Raw genomic sequence first — 6,788 nt, forward strand, 5'->3', positions numbered from 1 at the left:
CAGGGAGAGTGCGAGTTAGTTTTTTTTAAAAGGTGTTTCCCTTGTCAAGTTGTCTTGGCTGCAGTGAATGGCCACACATCCAAGAATATATGGGCAGCACAGATTGAACATGGAGAGTGTGGAGAAAATAAAAATAAAATTAAAAAGGGATACAAAGTTCAGTCAGTAGGGTAGGGAGATGTGACAGGAAGAGTTGGCAGAATTAGATAAATAGGATCAAAATATATTGTATGAAATTCTCTAGAAACCATCTCACAAATATTTATAAAACAACATGAAATAAAAGTTTAAATGGATTATGAAGTTAAATGCAAAACATAAAACTTCTATTTCTTCAAAAGTAAAGTAGATGAAATCCTGGTATAATTATAGCATTTTAGATAAAAACCAAATTGAAAAAAGCATTTGTTAATGTCATAGTTTGTTTCTAACTGCCACTCAAAGTGACACGCTAAAGGGCTTATTACCAATTGGTTGCTCCTACTGGGAGCTGGAATCAGCTGATCATGGACTGAATTCTCAGATACTCTAAACATCATCAAGTTTTTCTCCATTAAGCTGATTTTCTCAGATATTTAATTACAGTGATAGGAAACTGACCAGTACCATTTCACTCAATGTAAAAATCTCCGCTCTTTAAAAGGCAAAATGAAGAGAACAGGAAGCTGATTTGTTGGCTTGGAGAAAATATAAAATATGTAATAGAGTAGTGTCATTCAAAACACAAGCAACCTTTAAAAACCAATAGAATGAAATTGAACAGCACACTTGAAGACTGGGTCAAAAATTCTGGTAAGCTCTTCACAAGAATTTACAGATTGATTATAGGTTTAGAAAACATTTCTTTTTTTCTCTTTTTCTTTTTTTACATGATGTGTCATTTTGGAAACTCAAGTGAAAGCAATCAAGAATTATTATTATTATTATTTTTGAGTAACATCTGTGTTCCTAACAATACTCCATGCTTATAAATTCCAATAGGCTAACACCATTTATGAAGACTGGGTTTTCTGAAAAACTATATATTTATGCATATGAATATGCAATCATATCCCTTGGTATTTTCACAAAGGAGTTGCAAAGTAATGTTCACAGAAACATCTGCATACAGGTGGCCTTGAAGCTTTTTCATATTTGCTAAATAAAGTGGAGGTAAATAAGATACCTATTGTGTCCTTGAATCTGAAATGAGCTCCTGTATTTGGACACTTGTGTTCCAGTTGGTGGCGCTGGTGGACATAGAAACAGCTTTTAAGAAAACATTGACTCTAGTTTTACCCACAGTAACTGAAACAGGGTAAGACTGACATCTCTGCCTTCATTGTGTCTGTACTTGGCCTGAAGTCACAGAGGTACGTTATTGTCCGTAACATTTCCTCTTGAGCGGTATTGAATCCCAGAAGAGGAAAACTCAGAGGAATAAACTAATAACCTCTTAGATGAGAATTTTTTATGAGGGCAAGGTTCCATTCCCTGTGATGGGTGAAAAGATGACCAATTTAACAATTATGGGACCACCTTGCAGGGGTGACCACCTTCTAGTTTCTGAGACTTTGATGAATCCATGATGTGCAGAACCACACCAGACCAGGATGGCTCAATCATGCATACATTTTTCTCTCTCTTTGAATCTATATCTCCCATGCTAATACCCTAGTGACAAATTTAAGGACCACTGATTTCCCTGCATGTGTTCATCTCAACATGACCACGTAGAGCAAATATCCTGTATCTTTTCATTTTATTTAAACCATTATATATTTCTTTACCTAGATGCCAAGCTTCTTTGGAAATGCTGTATTCCTGGTTTTCATCCTAACAGCTTTGGTAAGATACTTAGTGTCAAGCTTCACTCTTTACAGATTGACCTTACTTCCTAAAGTGTATAAAGAATATAAAATACTGAATAAAGAATCATGCAAAAGTTAGACAAGACCTTATTTAATCATGTAAAAGTTAGCTCCATCCCTTTGAACTGAAGTCAGGCCAGACCTAGCCAATTCAGATTCCAGGTCATTGTCTCATAAAAGATTACTGTAATTATTTAGTCACGATGAATTATTAAAATCAAAATAGTAAATGAAACTTTAAGTTTTTCCTGCTCCTGAACTTTGTTTGACCCTCCACCAGAGACAGGTTATAACTAACTCTTCTTTTTTCTCTCCTAGCTCAATTCAGGGAAACCAATCTGTAAGTAGTTGATTGGCTCCTATTGGCCTCTTCCTAGTCGTGTCCATCCTCCCATACAAGAAAAACCCTGTTCTGGGCCAGTAATATGGTTCAGTGACTACTCGCCACACAAGCCTGACAACGGGAATTTGAACCCTGGGACCCACATAAACGTCAAAGAAGATAGTCCACAGAGCTGTCCTCTGACCTCCTCTTGTGAGTTGTAGCAAGTATGCTTTCCCCATCATGCAAAAGCCACACATTAACAACAAAACATTACAAATATAAGTAAAGATCCCTTTCCCCATGGCGTTTGTTATGATTATAAGATGTTAATATTGCATTAGTTTTCTTGTTACAAATGTCCTTTTATATTTTCTGCAATAAGTTTTCAAAAATGTGGTCTTGATTTTATTTGGTCACACAAATGATCAAGTTAGTTTTTGTTTACCATATGTCTCCATTATCTTCACTAAAATAATTTTAGTTTTATTATTATTGTAATAGTTTTAAGAATATTCAGAAATTTGTACTTACTTTGTCTCCTTAATGTTTGCACTTTGTGAAAATGAGGAAGTTGTTGGGATTGTCCTCTCCTTCTCCCTCCTCCAAATGACTAGGTTTCACTGTAGGTCTGCTTTCTCCTGCTGTGACAGACAGAGCAGAGGCTAATGTTTTTCCTTCTTGCTCAAGTTATTTCCCTCACCTTTCAGTGACCCTTCTCTTTTGCACAGTATGCTAATGTCTAAGAGTAGTACACTTGTCATCTCCCTTCATTTCAGATTGCCTTGTCACTTGAAAACATGTAATGTGCTTTTCTGAAAAGAAAATGCATCTACCGGTTCCAGAGGAAAAGGTCTTAGGTCCAACTAAAACTTGTGAGAATGCAAGAAACTTTGCTTGAAGAGGAGAAGCTTTCTTTTTTTTTTTTTTTTTTATCCTGGGGTTACATAAAAAGTCCTCCACATCACTAACACTTGAAGATGGAAGTCATAGATAGACAGTAAAGTCCGTTTTCTTTGGGGTTGGCTTCATTTCATGTTTTTGGGGGAGCAATTGGCAATGTGAACTTCAGATTCAGTACCAAATTATTTTTGTAGTATCAGCATGTCATAATCACTGTGTTTCTAATGGCTCCTTTAACCTTCCAGCAATTTCTATTTGGTGTTATCTATTCCGTTTTGAACTTACTGTACATCCTGCTTCCCACCTATTCTTCCACTTACCTGTCTCCTTGAGGCAAGTCTGCTGCTCCAGAGAGAAGTGCAGGAAGAGTGTGATCCTTCCAGGAGGAGGCAATGCTGTAGACTGCCAGCTACATCTCTGACAGCGGGCTTTATATAAGGGCAGGGGCAGAATTTACTCTCAGCAGGGCAATCTTCCAAGTCCTCCTTGCTGGAAGGAGTCTTCTGTTATTTCTGTTTATATCATGAGTTGTGTCTCTAGGGAATGCAGAGTACAGTATATAAATAACTAATATTACATAAAAATTAAGGATCTCTTTTTTTTATTTTGGAGTTTGAGGGAAAACCGAAACAGGAAAGACAGCTAGATATCTTAGTAGCTTTTAGGAAGAGGAAGCTAGATGAGAGTAGAAAGCCATGCTTTTTGAATCAGAGGTCACAAAATCAGGCAGGTGCTGGGGAGATAACTCTGTGGATAAAGTGCTGACTATGCAGGATTAGGACCAATGTACACATCTCCAGAATCCACATAAATGTTAGGCATAGAAAAGGGTATATCTAATACAAGCAAATAAGAGACAGCGACAACTAGGAGCAAGATAACTAGCTAAATTAACCAGAATTGCTTAGTTCCAAAGGAAAATCATCAGAGCTCAGGTTTGGAAGAGGATTTGAGGGTAAGCTGGACACTTTTTTCTACAAAGTAGTTAGAAGAGAAATGAACATTTATCTAAGTGATTGTTGCTTGCAATGGACTATGAGTTTATAAGTAACTTAAAGGCTTTCCATTTGAGAATATGGTTGGATTGGAAGAAAATTTGAAGAAATTATAACAAATAGGACATTGAAATACTCCATGAAACTTCAAGTAATCCCTATGGGAATAACATTTTAAAATACATTCTTTTGAAATTTGTGGTTGAAGACCTTTGATTTGAATGTAAGAATATCTTTACCTCCGCACTTACTTTAGGAGTTGATTCAGATATTTGTCTATAAGACAGATAACCACGTTTCTAGGGAAAGTATAGTTTACCATGGAGTAAGGAAGGAACTTGACTGTCAACAGAGGATGTTCCTCCTTGCTTCTTAGCAGCATTTGGTCTTTTTATTTGCACAACTATTGCTTAAAGTGGCCTCAGGGACTCAACCCACTCCAGGATAGCTAGAGTAAAGCAGTTTTTTTCCTTCCATCCTGGCTCCAGTGTACACAGCATGCCAGTCTCCACACACAATAATACTGAGGACTGGGAAAGCTTTCCCAAGGCCCTGAATGTACACACAAAAAAAATGACTGTGCTACCAAGTCTTCTTACTTCAAAATTTCAATGGAGCACAAATTGGGAAATGACAGCACAAGAAAAAAGGCAGAAAAAAGAAAACAAAAAAGGAAAACATTTTTGTAAAAAGCTTGCTAAAAACACTGGTTAATCAACAGACACACAGTAGACTTACAACTCTCCTTTCACCCATGAATGAATATAAATAAGCATTACTGAGAAAAGAACTTTGAGTGAGAAACGAAACTGAAAGCCTCTGTTCAGTAGTGAGGCAGGGCCGGCCTAAAAATAAGAGGAAACTATTAACTGATGTTTTGGGATGGGGGGAGGCTGAACCTACACTAAACTCCCTTCAAGACTGACTTACTCGAACTCCAAATAGTTTGGAGAGTTGGAATTCTGTATGTCACATGTTATCTTTGGCTTCTTAGCCCCTAAAATATATATTTTTGTCTGCTTTTGTATTTGTCCTTGTTGCAGGGAGGAGCTGCTTATTCATCTCTGCCATCCGGTTAGCTTAGCCCTGAAATAACCACACAGAAATTGTATTAATTTCAAGAAGTCCTTGTTTTTTACTGCTGAGTAGTACTCTAATATGTATATATTCCATACTTTCTCCATCCATTCTTCCATTGAAGGGCATCTAGGTTGTTTCCAGGTTCTGGCTATTACAAACAATGTTGCTATGAACATAGTTGAGCATATACTTTTGTTGTATGATAGGGCCTCTCTTGGGTATATTCCCAAGAGTGGTATTGCTGGGTCCAGGGGTAGGTTGATCCTGAATTTCCTGAGAAACTGCCACACTGCTTTCCAAAGTGGTTGCACAAGTTTGCATTCCATTGAAGTTTGCATACTAATGGATGGAAATAGAAAACACTATCCTGAGTGAGGTAAGCCAGATCCAAAAAGAGGAACATGGGATGTACTCATATTTGGTTTCTAGCCATAAATAAAGGACATTGAGCGTAGAATTAGTGATCCTAGAGAAGCTAAATAAGAAGGAGAACCCAAAGAAAAACATATAAGCATCCTCCTGAATATTAACCTTCATCAGGCGATGAAAGGAGACAGAGACAGAGACCCACATTGGAGCACCGGACTGAAACCTCAAGGTCCAAATCAGAAGCAGAAGGAGAGAGAGCTCGAGCAAGGAACTCAGGACGGTGAGGGGTGCACCCACACATTGAGACAATGGGATGTTCTATCGGGAACTCACCAAGGCCAGCTGGCCCGGGTCTGAAAAAGCATGGGATAAAACTGGACTTGCTGAACATAGTGGACAATGAGGACTACTGAGAACTCAAGAACAATGGCAATGGGTTTTTGATTCTATTGCATGTACTGGCTATGTGGGAGCCTAGGCAGTTTGGATGCTCACCTTACTAGACCTGGATTGAGGTGGGTGGTCCTTGGACTTCCCACAGGTCAGGGAACCCTGATTGTTCTTTGGGCTGATGAGGAGGGGGACTTGATNCCTTTTATTGGATAAATCTCACGTCTTGATTGAACCCATTTCTATTAATTTGTATATCGCCATGTGGCAGTGGCTTACCGGGAAAGATTCAGCATGTCTGACTCTGGTGGCTCTCTCCTACTTCACCTTTCTTCCTCCCAGCATTCAGTTTTTACATATATTCTCCTATCCCATCCTCCATGTCTCAACTGTTCTTATAGTTATAGAATGCTACATTCCAGCAAGAACTGGCCAAAGTCAAGCTTCCTTTTGGTTAGCAGGACTGCTTTTGTATAAACAAAAAACAGAAGGGAGAGGCAATACACAGAGTTAAAATTTAGGTGTTAACCTTGCAAAAAAACTCTGGATAGAAGTGGCATCTCTACCCTAGAAAACTTGGAGAGATTGCAGAAGACTCTTTTATCCCAGATGCTCAGTGGGATGAAAGAGAACATTTTCTTCTTTCCCCCAGGGTTCAAAGCATAGTCAGACCAATGTGCTAGGGCATGCCCAAAGGACTACTGCTAGGAATGGAAATTGTGCCACCCATGTAAACAGGTGAAAATCCTGAGATTACACAACAGCAAAGCATAACAGCAGAACAGAGCAGAGAGGAAAGGGTTCTCCAAGCCAGAGGCCACAGAGTCTGTGTCCTGGGTTGGAATGTAAAACAGACTACAAAGCACATCTGAAGTTTTT

General features: G+C 38.4%; 1 long non-coding RNA gene across 4 annotated transcripts in view; it reads left to right on the forward strand.

Moving 5' to 3' along the window:
• The window catches only part of LOC126494131 (uncharacterized), a 26,998-nt gene extending 20,895 nt beyond the window's left edge, over positions 1–6,103 (forward strand). For all 4 annotated transcript variants that reach the window (XR_007589952.1, XR_007589954.1, XR_007589953.1 and 1 more), the window contains 2 exons: positions 2,169–2,385; positions 5,114–6,103. This is a non-coding gene — a long non-coding RNA (uncharacterized lncRNA). The remainder of the gene's footprint in view (positions 1–2,168; positions 2,386–5,113) is intronic.
• The last annotated feature ends 685 nt before the right edge of the window (positions 6,104–6,788 follow it).

The sequence above is a fragment of the Alexandromys fortis genome, unplaced genomic scaffold (genome assembly GCF_014885135.2).
Source record: "Alexandromys fortis isolate MF-2015 unplaced genomic scaffold, M_Fortis_MF-2015_v1.1 scaffold_329, whole genome shotgun sequence".
Lineage (NCBI taxonomy): Eukaryota > Metazoa > Chordata > Mammalia > Rodentia > Cricetidae > Alexandromys > Alexandromys fortis.